The following is a 15584-nucleotide window of genomic DNA, read 5'->3' as shown; positions in this document are numbered from 1 at the left end:
GTTAAATCGAAAAACAGGAACAGTGCAACGGTATAGACTCAGTGTAGTGTAAAAAATAATGCAGAAAAAACACAATTCCCGATGCGATGTCTCGACATGGGGAAGCATGCGCCCTGGTAGCATGCATGGAAGCATGCATCCTCCTTGAAACGGGTCTGCGACAAATAGCCACCTATACACTGTATGAGTTATTCAGCTTTTATTTCATGTATTGCCCCATAAAATTTTCCCTACATTCCTTTGTTCTTTTCATTCATAACAAAAAAAAAACCTTTAGCACTATATCGTGCAGTTTGATATGCCTGTTACTATATATAGCCCCGGCTTAATCGATTTCTTCCCTGCCTTTTCCTTATGAGTGCTCTAAACCTGTCTTACTTGTCTCAACGGCAGACAAGTTAATTCTCGCACCTGCTTTCCAACTCGTTTGCTCCCATTAGCTTTTCCGAACCGTTGCCTGTCGGAGACCCGCTGTTCGCTCTAAATTGCACGCCACGAGACAGGCACCTCACGCCCCCTTTACAAAGCGATGCAAAACTGTCACATGTAGCTGCTGCTGACGCGGGAGACTCGTGGGATATAATCAGTCACCAAGCCCAACACCAGGTCGAGCTGTAGAAACTTTCATTGCTCTATTACACTGCATAGTAACGTTTCAGTGTGATGTTGAAGCGTATAAACCGGTTTCTGGTGGTTTAGAATGTGTTTAGGATACTTTCGGCTTCTTTGTGTACAATGTGTTGAAACAGGTTCTCTTTCGTAGATTACAGTAGATTACAGTGCTTCACATCGTATTTACAGCAATTTTGCTACAAATGGACTCGCACTACAACCACCCCATGTACTATAGCCGTTAAATAAAATGCCTTTTAATCCTTATTACAAAAAATCTTCAGCATGTAATCGTTCTGTAGTCTGTTTCCTAAGCATGCAGTAGTCCCAAGTGTACTTTTGCGCTCTGAATAAAACCATTTTTACAAATTCTTGTGTGCCATGCAACAGGAAAACGCATCGGAGTAGACTTGGAGATGTTCGCGTTTGAATGTGCGTTCGTCGTACGACTCCATCCATGAACGGTACTTGTACAAAAATCCGGCGCACTTGGCAGAAGAAAAAGAAGGTCTCCGTTTACACACTCGCGAGACCACGTGGCTGCGATTCTTTGTCGATTAATTTTGTTTATTTGTTCTTTGGTTTGTTCGTCGTCAGAACACACCATCAGAATTTGCATTCGTAGCCTACAGTATATGCGAGGCGGCCTCTACTGAGGGGCGCACCGATTTTACGAAGCACATGCGTCGCTTTGGTACCTTGCCTAGCAGCGGTACCGGTGCGACCGTCTGAGAAATAAAGAAAAAAAGTAATTTCACATTGATAATTTGGACGTTACCATACTGCAGCGACGTAATTTTAGCGTGTGGTAACCTAGGTAGACTGTTGCTGCCACGAAGCAAAGCGGGAGCTCCGGCTAAAATGCATTATTTAAGTTGTGCAATGCACGGCATGCGAAGCGTATTTGCATCCTGTCCTCATAGCGATGCCGCCGTGCCTGCCGGGAATCGAAGCCGCGACGTCGTGATGAGCAAGGCATCGCCATGGCTGCTGTAAGTCACCGTGAAGGAGACTCGTAGGCACATGACGTTGATATTTCTAAGTCGCACTTAAAGGAGCAGCTCCACATTGTTGTGCTTGCGCTGATTCGCAACGCTGATGTATACCTCGAACTCTCAGCGTAGCAATGAGCGCACTGCGCCTTTTCTCGGATGCAGATGATCGGTGAGCACATTCATACCCATGGCCTCCGAGATCGCGTGACTGACACACGATTTCTGAGGGCGTGTCCTGCGGCACTAAGCTGAAGCTATCACGATCGGGTTGTTGCGACGTCGCGACAGGTCTGACTGCTCGGCGGGCACAAAATAGGTCTCGCTTTCACGTCGCTTCTAATACAAAACATCGGTTTCCGTTCACTTTATAGTAAGTAGCTGCACAGTATTTGCTAAGAGGACTATGATATCTTAGTGGCTGCATTTGGGTGGCTGAATCTGGGTGCGTGGTTTTCTTCATCGTGCCATCGTCGCCACAGCAAAGCTATGTTCCTCTCCTTCAATTCATTGTCGTAGCGGTCGCTGTGCCGTCATCTTGCGTTTGTCGGCACACCCACGCTCAGTTTGCAAGCACAACTGCTCGCCTTACAGGGGCAGGTCTCCTTATATCTGGTGACACTTCACGGAGCTCCATACGAAGGCACGCCTTCACTCAATCTTTTCCCCCTTTTTCTTTCCGCAGCGTAGGGTGCTCATGAGGCACTGCAAGCTGGACGAGTTGGTGTCGATGAATACCGTGGGTTGCGCATAAGACACTCGGACGAGAAGGAACAACTGGACGAACACGATAAAACGCGAGTGTGGCGATCGTTTTGGTGCGTGTGTTTTGTGCCCAACCCACCGTGTGCCAAGCAGTCAACCGGGCTTAGCGCTGGCGAACCTGCTTTTCAATGAAAATTTCCCGCTGTCTCTCTCTTTCTCAGTCTCTCTCTCTCTGGGTGCAGTTTCGCAGGTGAAGCCTACGAAACTGCACCCATCTATATACTGGAAATTTCGTAGCCAGTATTTGAGCAAAAATGGTTTTGCTATCGGCAGTTTGAATTTTATCGGGTCACGCTCTGCCATCATCGATTCGGGTAAGTTCCATTCCCCCAATGGCTACAAGAAGAAATTTGTCGAATGCGGTGGTTCTATCAAAAAGTGTTTGGAGTCTCGCTGAGTTTAATAGGTGACGGGACTAGCGGGCGGGAGGTAGTAGTAAGAATGCATGCAAATTCGGCAAGCAGTATTATGATCTCTGAAATAAGCAGAATAGAGATAGCTTGCGCCCGACGTCTAGAGATTGCACTTCGAGCGACTACCTAACTCTGCTTATGTTTGAATGGGAGTTGTAGTTAGACATCGTGTAACGAGGAGAACGATTTTGCATTGATTCCAGTAGCTTAATTAGGTAGATTTGATGAGTACTGTAAATCATGAGTACTGCAATTGATGATACTGCAATTCAAGTTTAGTGCGAACGAAGGTTACATATGCTATTTCGCGGACTGAGGGCGTGCACAAAAAAACGTTCTTCTAATATAACCAAGCTCATTTGATGCACTAGTCACAAGTTGAGTAGTGTGTTCGGACCAGGTTAAAGGGCCCCTCACCACGCCTGACCGAAAATTTCTGTTACGCTGGAAGCTAAGTGCCCTACATGGAGCGTTTGACGCTAAAGAATTTTCAGACTGGTTCATTCATAGCCTAGGTAGAAATATTTTAGTGCCGCGAACCCGTCATTTCAACATGCGAGACCCACTGCCCCGAGAGCCACTCTCTCCACTTGCCCCATATAGCCTCAGCAAGCGAAATTCCTTCTTTGTGCGCTTCCATACCGGAGTACTCCGGTATGAAAGCTCCGGTGTGGAAACTCCGTAGGAAGATCGTGTGACGCACACGTCACGGGCCCCCCCACCTTCATTTTTTTTTCACTTGCTTTTTTGCTTCGCGGGGCACTTCTGCTGACGGCGTCGCGCGCGAGCTGTAGCGCTGTTGCGTTTCTCTCGTTTCGCGCAGCACAATATTTTCGGTGCTGTGCACGAGGACGCCTGACCAGCGGTATAAGTCATTGCTACGCGATATCTGAAGCAGACGCAAGTGGTTCATAGATCATGATCACGCGCTGGAACACAGTAAAAAATGACATACTTTCGTCGTCTGCGTGCGCGACTAGACGACGTGGGAACCAGCAGACAAATCGGAAGTACATGTCTTGCTGCGGTGCAAAGTAAAGCAAGAAGGAACCCGCGGGCATTTGATTTTTGCATTTTATTATTTGACTACACTTTATTTGGTCTATTTAAATCAACAGATTGGACAAATAACAGATGTTGCCTTGAATGATTCTCGAAGTCCCGCGTCACTACCAGCGACGTCCAAGCAGTGCGGTGTACGTGGGCGCACTTGTGCGATATACACTGTAAAAAAAATTTGCCTTACTTTACAGAAAATTTGCTGGTAATTTGTGACCGAACACTCTTCCGTAAATTAAGAACGGTCATTTCCGTAGTACGGACAACTGTAAAAACAGAGACCGTAATACAAGATACGAGTGCTTCTGTATCTAGAAAACGGAAGACTCTGTATTCTGAATCTGTACTATAACCGTTAAAAAACAGGTGCTTGCCGTATTCAGAAAACGAAAGACTCCGTATACTAAATCTGTACTATATCCGTTAAAGTACAGGTGCTTCCCGTATTTCATCTTGCAGAGCATATCCATTCGAAGAATGTGCCATCGGGCACAAAATTGCCCAGGACGTGCGAGAGTCGACCGAATTTCATTGGTGTGCTATTTGCTGGGATCAGCCGTGCCACCATCTGCGTTCGGAATGTGCATACGTGACCCACTGTTTTCAGCGGTCTTGAGCAGAAATGCAATTTGGTCAACGCTCGCACTTCCAGGGTACTTTTGTCCACGATAGTACATCTCCTTTAATGCAAATGTCATGAAGGCAGCTCATAGTCAAAGCAGCAGGTCACCATTGAGAAAATTGTCTTGCCAACACACTGACATGGCTACAGAGATAAAACACTTTGCACTTGGTGATATGAATGCACTGCATAGCATATATACAAAAAGGTGCAATATTTCAGTCCTCAAGTTCTTAGATCACAGAAGCAACTTTATTTTCTTCAATCACTCGTCTTGCACTTCTTCCTGGTGAAAGTTGTTCTTGACTCCAAACACTTGCAAGGATAAACTTGCTGCTGTTAGGAGAAACAAATAGTATTCGTGAATATCCATCCTAAAGAAAGCGGCAAAAAAGTTTAATCACAGAACACGACAAAGCAGTAACTTCTGTGTTAGAAAAACAAGTAAGTAGATCAACATTGTTGGCACAAGGGATGTTGCTGTAGCCAACATTTCGACATAGGTGCTTGTCATTAGGGTAGCAAATGTTTTCCTTGGCTGTGTTGTGGGATTGTGCATATCTCACTGGCCCCTAGCCACATTGGGGGAGAAGTAACTGGTGCATATAAAAGGTCAAGAGAAGCCAAAGTGTTAAAATAAAGGAAGGAAGGGTGTGCTTAGCAGTGGTGATTGTGATGGAGCGGGTATGAGCAATGCTGTCAGTACTTGCCAAGAGTAGGGGTGACCAAAACAGAAAACGATGTACACATGTATGCAGTCATTAATCCAGTAGAACCAATCTTCCCAGAAGACAAAATAGGTATCAAGATAAACAGTTTGCACTTTTGGAAAAGGAAAACGAAGAATTAAGGAAAATAAATTTTGTATCAAGATGCATCTGGTTAAGATCACTGCAAATGGCAAATGAAGGCACATTATGAATATATATTTTGTTGAAAGCCGATGAAGAAAATATATATTAACCAAATATTAAAAAATAGGGACATTAAAATTAAACTGGATATGACCATAAAACAGTAAAGAACAGCCTGTGGAAAAAAATGGGATGGATAATATAACCAGGTGCAAGATTGCAAAACGTCGAGTGCTGTTTATATTCATGCTGCTGTTGACAGCTTCAAGTTTCCGTCTTCCTGTGGAACCTTTGTCCTACTTGAACAAGGAAATGGGTAATTTTTTAAACAAGCCAGTTCAAATGCAGTTCAAAGCTTCAGCGGTGTTATAATGAAAGAAAATATTATGGTCAGTTCTCCGGCTCATCTTGAAACTTATTGTGCGCAACAAACAGGGACGAAGAATAGAAGAAACACAATGTTAAGCGCTCGTCCTTGTGTTTCTTCTATTCTTCGTCCCTGTTTGTTACGCACTATAAGTTTCAAGATGAATTTGTTCCAACTAGGCTGACTCGCAGTCTTGCTTCAGTTCTCCTGGGTGTGCTTTCATTCACCAGTTATTTCCACCGGTGTAAGTTCAAAATTTAATGGTCTAAATAGACCTTAGCTCCTGGCAAACCATTAGCTGGTCTTTTTTTCAACACAGATGCCTGCACATTATATGTGTTGGCAGGAGTGCTAGCGAACTACATTATACTTGTTGCCACAACCAAAATGAAACTTGGTAACAGTGATTGAAAAAAAAAAACCAGCATTCCACAATACTGATTTAAGTCGTCTGGAAAAGTTGCTTAAGTTAACGTACACCCCCTACTCCACCAGACAATTATTCACCACACTGACTCTCATGGTGTCAACCATGCTATTACAACACTAGGCATCAAGTGAGGAGAATTAGGGGATAAGAGGGCACAATGCTTTTTGTTAGAACATCAAATGTGCTTTACATAAATGCTACATTCCAACTAACAAAGGAGCAACCGGTTTGTGAGATAGTGACCAATGCATACGAAAGCTAATGGCATTCTGTGCAGCAGAATGTTGACGATGAGGTTTTATGCGCACAAGTGTACTCTTTCACACAAAATGACATCCTGCACTCAAACCTTCTGCCAATATTAGAGTTTGAAAAACACCGTAGTGGAAAGCAAAGAGTGCTAAATTTGTTGAAAATTACTAAAAATTATTCGATTATTCATTATCCTTACTGTTCGTTAAAGATTCACAGATTGTTCCCTATGGGTGCTGTAAACAGGCACCCTGCTTTTACAGTGGTAGCAACAATGATCTGTGGCACAGACAAGAATAAATGCTCATGAAGTTTATGCAAGAGTATATCCTACAAATTACACCCCATTTCACATTCCAATATGGTAGAAGAGGAAGACGAAAAAAACTACTTTCTGGTGGAGGATGCATACCCCAGAATAGAAGAAACAAGTGTACCCTAACCATTGCTGCTGCCGATGCCTGTGCACTAGCAGTTACATATAATATGGCAGTTACAATTGTTTTTCCACAAGCACTGCAAGCTGCGGCCAGTTTACCAGTACACAGCTGTAATAAATTTAGGGCAAGCTAAAGCTCTATAATGGATTTATCTCATATGACACAATTGGAATGCAATATTCTGCAAATAAGTGAAGCGCGATGTGCCATCCCATACAATGAAACACCTTTGAAGAATCTGAATCACCACCCGCACTCTTAGGCAAAGTTACACCCTTTGGAGTGCCCCTTCTGCCACACAACAATAATCGTTATTTGCCTTGATGCGTTTCCTTTCTTGAAGACGCCACGCCCGCTACTTTGTTGTCGGGAATGCTATCATGCTGATAACGCGCATGCCGTTCGTTACTGGAAAGCACAGGGCTCGCAGCGTTAAAGAAAGAAAATGCATAAAGGCAGATGACAATTATCGTTGTGTGGAAGAAGGGGCACTTCAAAGGGTGTAACTCTGCCTAAGAGTGTGAGCCGTGACGAGGAAAAAGAGTGTGTTCTGTGTAAAGTAGTGCACCTGTATAACCTAAAGCTTAGGAGAATGCATTTAGTATGAGCTGGGAAGGTCCCTAATTTTAATTGCACACAGTGAAAACCTCCATGCAGTTTTCCAAAACGCAAACCCCCTACCTTTTTGTTGTTCAAACGTAATGACACGTAGTGCCATAACATGTACATTATGGGTTTCGTTCCCAAACAATCAAAGTGTATAGCACCACCCTAAGTGTTATGTGCCTTCTTGTTAGTGTCGAATGCTGCGATCGGCAGAGAAACGGATTTCTGGAGCAATATAAAGTATTAGGTACTGTGATCTCAGTTCTTTCACTGCTGTTTAAGCATTATCAGGTCCTAAAGTAAAGAAACGAGGAATAAATACATGCATATTTTACGCTACAACCCTCATAAGTATTTAGTAGTCTGGATTATAAAGGATTCCAGATTTACAATGCAGGACAGATTTTATTCCACTGAAAGAATGGCATCATGCCAATGATTCTGCATTTGGTGCTATATTTATTTGTATTTAGTTCAGTTGGAATGTGTGTGTATCGTCAGCGATATCGCTTGACATGTTTTATATTGACTGTTTTCTAAATTTAGGCAAATTCGTATTCGCAAATAACCTTGTATGACACCAAGAACTTGCTTAGCAGGAGTATTTCTAACATGTGCAAGATATGAGGCTCTTGAATGCATATCTCAGCCTGGGGTACACGCCGCCCCCTAATCTCATCAGCAAGTTTCTGGAACTCATCTACGAGGTTTCTTATGATGAATGTAAAGTTGCTTGAATGGGGGAAATAGGGAATTTATAACAGGTGAATTATGCAGCATAAGAATGATGTCAGCAAGAAGCAAGCATCAAGAACTATAAAATGAAGACTATAAAATGCAAGAATTATTTGGGATGATTTAAAATTCTGGCATTGGAACGAAATGTATTTCAATCTATATATAAACTCTGATTATTCACTCTACTACCACTGCCTTCATTAGAAACATTCATAATCATTATCCTATCTATGCCACATCATCCTAGCTAATATTCAAGCCTTCATAAGCTGCTTTTTTTACTGCTAATTCTCTGCGGGAAAGAGGTGTCCGTATGAAGACTATTAAGACCATATAATATACTTATTACCCGTTTTTGATAAATGATAAGGGAAAAACTTCACACCAAAAATGCATTGAGCTTGAGCAAGTTCTGCGTTTGATGCTGTTGATTCTTTTTTTTCTTTGCCATCATTGACCCACCTGGTTAGCTAAGTAGACAGAAAAGCTGCAGCAGAAAGGTGGGGGTGCCAAACCAGACTTGTGCCCCAGGGGACCTTTTCACGGTCACTGGAGGAACTGCCTGTGGCCTCGGCATCTTCCTTGAGGGCCACGGCCATGTCTAAGAAACCTTGTCTCCACAGGCTGCACAAAGAAAGATAATTTGCTGAGCTAAGTCTTTTTCTTAAAAGAACCCATTTAAGTTGTATTCGTAGCTTTGCACCACAAAACTGACACATGACTGGCCACTCAAGACACTTTATGTGTATTCGCAGGCTTATTCCTTGGAAAAACACTTTTATGTAGCACACAATGAGTAACAGTAACAAAAAAGTGTATCAGGAGGCTTTCATATTGCTCTACAACTTTTCATTGACACATTTCATTTAATTATTTGAGATATTTAATAACTAATTAAGAATTATGTAATTAAGCAGAATGCACAATATAATCAGAGTATCTCCAGGCGATGGCAAACATTACCTTCATTTTGTCTAGTTACATCGCATTTACATATTTCTAAATCTTGGTGCATGATAGTTAAGACACCCTGTAGATCAAAAAACAATATTAAAATTTTTATAATCATCTCTTGCGTGTTATTGGTGGCTATGGCTGCTTCAAGTTATTCTTTCAGTATGGTACAAGCAGTTTTGAAGTGAAATTGTTTTGCATCGAGGGCATGTAATCTAGGCAATCAAGCAAAAGGTCAAGTTGTGTTCACTATTCAGATGCTTAACTAAGAAGCTGCAGGAAAAGGAAACAAGACACAACACCTAATAAACAATGCAAAATTTGAAAATTTAAACTGAACAAGAAACCAGTTTTTGAAAACACAGAAAAAAAGCCAGCAGCTTACATCGAATACACCCTTGCTATGTACTCCAAGTGAAGTTGTTACCGCAATGCTTGGGCACCATATGAACGTAACAATCAACAACTTCGAGCAGAATATTAACACCGATGAGAATAAAAAAGAACTTCAACATGCTCACAATATGTTGGCCATTTGCAAGCAAACAGCAGCCTTTTTGGGCACCCAGGTTGCCTGGTGCAAATCTACTATGCCACAGTACTTGCGTTACCCAGTACCAGCCACTTTAAAATGCAATGTGTTCAGAACCCTTTCCCTCTGTTTGTCTGCTTTGGAAACAGTTTAACATGTGTTCAGTAGGCGTCGAGAAAGGGGACAGAAAACACTGTGCACCACTGATTTCTAACATGTTTCGCTGGATGCAGCACACCGCACCGGATGCAGGTGAAGCCAGTGGAAATGCGATGTCATGCAGTCGCTTGTCCTGGAAGCGGGGCATATGGTGGACTAACTAGTGCGTGCGATCAGATAATATTGCTGCCGAAAAACTTTTCTTTGTGGTTTTTCACATTTTAGGAGGTCTCTACATGTCTGGTAAGCACTTTTATGACAATCTGAACCCGTATACGATAGTGTTCTCTTACATCAAGTTTTTTCTGATTTACCAGTGTTTCCATTGCACGCCACTTATGTTAGCGACACTGTAGACACTACAATGGAAAAATTCTGGACACCTCGAAACACTGCTTGGGTAGTTTATGGCACATCAGGCAGGCACGTTAGGGGAAGAAATGCTACACACCCGTGCAACAAAGTGCTGCCGCAAAGTTGTCAAGCACCAACTTCCGGGACAAGGCCAGCTTCAGTCGAGGGCGCTCGATGTGCTGTTCATCCCCTGTAGTAGAGATCAGTGGCGTGGACCCTTTTATACTGGCTGTCTTTTCTGGTCGGAACCTTGGCAACAGCTTCCACCATACTTTTTTTGAACCTGCAACATGTGCAGAGAAAGTCACATCACTGTGCGTTGATTGTATGGCTTTATTGTGCTACACATTCTATCAAATCATTAAAAAATACAGTTCACACATTTTTACTTCTGTATATAGACAGTCTAGTTGCTATACACGCGAAGCATTACCATTCCTCTGACAGAATGCAACAATAGAAGCGTACACTTTAAAGCTACACTAAAATTTAAATTGATGTGACACCATATGAGCATACAGTATGCTTACTGTATGCTTTAGCCCTGTGTCAAGTAAAAGCTAATTGTCAATCATTTATGGTGTATTTCTACTTATTCTGGGTCATCAAACTGTACAATCAATGTTCCAAGTTTACACAATGTTGGCTTTTGATTGCCTATGTGATCCGTTTCCTACTTACGCATGCAGTAATCCCACTGTATTAAGGAAAAAGAGAATAGGAAATGCCGTGATAATCTTCTACATTTGATGAGGGCAGGAGCAATGACTAATAGCATGTGGTTGAAGCTACATAAATACTCAGTTTTCACACAGCTTAATTATTCAGCAAGTAATAAAGAGCTATCCTGTGTGCCTCTGCATGACCAATAAAGTCTGACTACTTGACACTGCACTAAGGCTGCCGCTTGGTACTGTTCGGCAGTTCAGCTTTAGTTTTCTGATATACAGAACTGTTTAGGTACCAGTAGTTTACTTTGCGATAAAATGGAGCTTGGAGCACTGGTCATTTGCACATAAATAATGCGACAGCAAATATAACACAAGGATAGGAATATGGGTCTCTTGGAAAAAGTGCATACACATTATGATTATAATGTGATGTGATGCCACAATGAAACAGAAAGCAACGCATAGAAGTGGACGGCGCTTCCATGCCACCAAGGTTATTGGACAGACAGTACTTCAGAAGTGCCCGCAACACAATGTGTTGGCGGACTAGTTGGTGTGAATCCATAAATACTTTGTTAAGCGCAAAACAATGGACACAAGAAAGACGACCAGCACAAGGCGCTACACTCAACTGACATCACTTTATTGCGTCGCTCCTTTATAAATAGTAGAATGTAGAAGAACATCCGCAGTGAGCACCATGTGCAGAGACCACCAACAACCAATCACAAGAGCGTACTAATGCGACGGGATCCAAAAAACCATATTGAGCACTGCACAAGGTTAAAGAAGGCACACTAATGCACTGTGACCCCAATGACTGTATGAAGAAAGCTTCCGATAACTCTCAGGCGGTGGTATCACAGCACTTTTTCAAAATCGTAGTATCACGAAACATGGCTTTGCACTTCCATATTTTACAATGTTGAGCCAAATGGGAACCTGTGCCTGTTGGTATGGATCGCTTAGGTTCGCAATGTTTCGTGATGCTACGATTTTGAAAAAAGAGCCGTGATACCACCGCCAGAGAGTTATCGGAAGTTTTCTTGATACAGTCATTGGGGTCACAGTGCATTAGTGTGCTTTCTTTAACCTTGTAAAGTGCTCAATATGGTTTTTTTTTTGGATTCTGTAGAATGAGTGTGCTTTTTTGATCAGATGTTGGTGGTTCCTGCACATGGTGTTCACAGCAAATGTTCTTCTAGATTCTGCTGTCTACAAAGGAGGGACGCAATAAAGTGACGTCAGTTGAGAGTAGCGCCTTGTTCTGTCGTCTTTCTTGTGTCCGTTGTTTTGTGCTAAAAAAGCAATGATGTATTCCTTGTGTGTGTTTGAAGACAGCTCCACACGCAGTAGCGTATCCAGTATTGCTGCCCAGTGGCTTAGCTCGCCGCAGTTTGAAGTGCCACAAAACATAAGGAGAGAAACCTGCATTATAGTCTTGTTGCAAACAAGAATATAACGTGAAGTGCATTCTGAGGCCAGAAACTATAAAAAAAAATGTCATGATGCACCGCTGTGCCAGGTTTTATAGCAGTCGTTTTATAGTTTATAAAACTATAAAAAGTTTATAAACTTTTAAACTTATAAACATAAACTTATAAAGTTTATGAACTTTATAAACTACTATAAAACTATAAAAGTTTTATAGTAGTTTTATAGTTTATAGTTTTATAGCAAACATTTCGTGTAAATATGACACTATGATGGTGCACAATGGTGGTAATCTGTAATAATATAAAAGGTGCCTTAATGTTACAACAAAAGCTGACATTACTTAATAATAGCCCTGTAAAATTTAGCATGCAGGGGCACCGCTTGGTTAAACAATAGTGATGTATTGTCTATGTACACAAGTATTACCCACGCATTTCTGCCATTGTCTAAATGGCATAAATGAATGAGTAATACTTGTATACATAGATATTACATCTCTATTGTTAAACCAAATGGGTAAACTATGTCTGCCTGACACAAGACTAGAATTAAACCATAAATTATATATAGTCACCCTAACAGTAACACCTCATTTGAACTTCACAGTAAGTAGACGCCTGTTGATACCAGCCTCCCCCAATGCTAAACTGTGCTGCATGCTCTACAGAGAAATTATAGTGGTATCACTCAACTCTGAAGCAATTCAGGACTGCAGCACTGTAGAAGACATCTACAAATGTCCCATTTCATGTATAACAGCCTGAATTGCTTGCACATCTTACCAAGTGCAAATTAAAATTTCTTTTTGTTTAGCATTTTTGCCTGCTAGACCACAATCCAATGTCATCAATATATTAACATATTACCTCAAAGAACCTAATTTGGCTTATAGATTAACACCTTTGCATACTGCCCCAGCTGCACTCTGTCATATGCGTTGCAATCATAAAGGAGTGCTGGTCCACCAGCACTCCAATGTCACTAACAGTGATCACCTACACAGCTAAGTAAACGGTCATGATTCAGGTGGCAAATACCTATGAGAAAAAAAAAATCCACTCACCTTGAGAGCTATAATACTGCAATCACTTGAGAGAGATGGACCCATTGCAGGCAGCAGACCTCTTCTCAGCTCCAGCACAACAGCAACTTGCCTTTCAGTAAAAGAAAAGGATTGATTAGTAATGATAAGTTACCTTGTTTTTGCTGAGTATCAATACAATCCGACTTTCATGCATATCCACTCTCCGCTTTAGTAATACAACTGAATTATTCGTCAAATAAAAGAGTCTATGATGATACCATTCGCTTCTCTTGTATGTCCAAATTTTTTCGCACTGATACCCCGTTTACTGCTTGCTTAGTGGCACGAATGCCTTGACTGCCCAGACATCATTCGAAGGAACACGTCTTGCTGCACCGGAAACGGTGCAGCAAGACGTTTTTTTCTGGTCACAATTAAAACGTGCACCCAAGCAAGAAAGTAACGATCACAGGTAGTGAGCGACTGCTATTGCCTCGAACGTTTATTTCCGTATTTTAACAGAAGTTCTTGTATCGGATACAGTATGCTCTCAAGCCAATACAAGCGTCAATACAAGAGCTCAACGGAACGCAGTTTTATTCTACGCTTTTAACGCGAGTGAACAAAAGGTTAGAAGTACCTCACGGAAATTGCGATCGAGGCAATCGCGCTACGACTGGAATCGATCTGAAAAGATAGGTTGATCCCTTTTCCCATTCATGCGTGAATTTTGCCCTAAGACGTTGCATAGTGGTCTTTTGAAACAATATTTCTGTTCGCGACACCGGCTTACCACACATCATTTTAACACCTACGTTATGCAAACCAAATAAGATTAAAATGGGCTTACCTCATGAGCAAGTTACGAGCGCGCGTAGACTGTTGAACACCCGTTGAGAGCAAGCAGGCTATCCGTGTCCAAGCGCATACGTGCTCCCAAACACAGGACAACTTCTTCGATGCCGCAGCGAGCAGAGTTTTGTACACGAAGTGAAAGACATCCAGCGCAAATATCTCCGCGCGATGACGGCAAATAACGAGCGCACAAGCGTACACAACACAGCAACAAATTCGGAACTTTGCCAATTCGAACGTGCCGAGACCCAAGCAGCGTAACCATCCATCGTTTCTGTTCTTCGCTCCCGATGCGTCAATCTCTCTTCCTTGGGGTCTTGCTCCACCCTTGAGTACAAATCAAGAGATATTTACGGCGAATTAACAACATTTACAACACGACTCGAAAAATGCCGGCTGACTACACATGTGCTGTCCGTCTGCCACTCCTAACGGACGCGCAGCGCGAGCTGCCCCCTGGTGCCGCACTCTGAGCGCGGAGAACCGAACAGAATCGGTTTCGTTTTCGCATTTGTGCTCTAGTTACTGGAACTGCAATATAATTGTTTGACAATTAATTGAATTCTAAAAGAGGAGAACGCTTTCTCTCCCACAAGTTAGTGCGTTTTATACAAAGGGAGAGAGAATTCAAAAGGCAGAAAGGCAGGGAGGTCAACCAAAGCATTCGCTACTGGCGATAGCAAACGCCTGTGCTACAATGAAGTGCAAAGCAGTGCACTGCGATGCGTCCATAAGCTCGAGTACAGTGATAATTTGGGCGGGTTGGTGCATGTAATGAACGGGTAAATAATGAGTTGTGTCATAACATTACCCATGCAAAAAGCACGTGGAACTAATGGTGTTGCATTCTAGGTCAAAAAGAAATAAAGCTTGAATCGTTACATCTTGACACTGGGCATTCTTTCTTTCCGAAATATTTTTTTCTTCTTTTTGACAGTATACACAGTACTAGCACGGTAATAGGTCCTTCATCTTCAGTCACCTTCCAGTAGTTTACATACATGTCGGTGCATGTTCGCGTTCTTTATTCTACCGTACAAGAACGAGCGCGCTTACCGGTCTTGTTTCAAGATGAAGCGCCAAATGTTTGCGATTACATCTTACCGCAAGAATTAACACATGAACAGTGAAGATTATGCGTAATCGATTTGTCTCAATGAATGGGCAGTTATTGTCAGAGACGAGATATTTTGTAAATATCATGGGAATGAGTTCAACCAACTACATTGCAGTTCAGCAGTGCCCTTTGACACTTGGGTTAATTGCTTGCCGCATTCGAAAATTTCCTCCGACCGTTGTACTTGGATCTATAGGCCACCAGTCCCCTTCGAGACCATTTATTGCCAAATGTAAACGCAGTTACGGTCATTATACCACTCCCTGCGTTTCGGTACTGATTTAGAGTGCGCACAATTTTTGGCGTATAGAGCACCAATGTCATTCCCAGT

At 42.3% G+C, this 15584-nt stretch overlaps 1 long non-coding RNA gene across 1 annotated transcript; it reads right to left on the bottom strand.

Moving 5' to 3' along the window:
- Positions 1-4704: 4704 nt before the first annotated feature.
- Positions 4705-14556, bottom strand: LOC135909018 (uncharacterized). Its single transcript, XR_010566529.2, has 5 exons — positions 14132-14556; positions 13321-13411; positions 10247-10432; positions 8613-8774; positions 4705-4799 (listed from the first exon to the last, which is right to left on the bottom strand). It is a non-coding gene; the product is annotated as an uncharacterized lncRNA (long non-coding RNA).
- Positions 14557-15584: the final 1028 nt, after the last annotated feature.

Source organism: Dermacentor albipictus, chromosome 2, assembly GCF_038994185.2.
Source record: "Dermacentor albipictus isolate Rhodes 1998 colony chromosome 2, USDA_Dalb.pri_finalv2, whole genome shotgun sequence".
NCBI classification, from domain to species: domain Eukaryota; kingdom Metazoa; phylum Arthropoda; class Arachnida; order Ixodida; family Ixodidae; genus Dermacentor; species Dermacentor albipictus.
The sequence above is the reverse complement of the archived record's forward strand: the minus strand, read 5'-3'. Positions and strand labels throughout refer to the sequence as shown.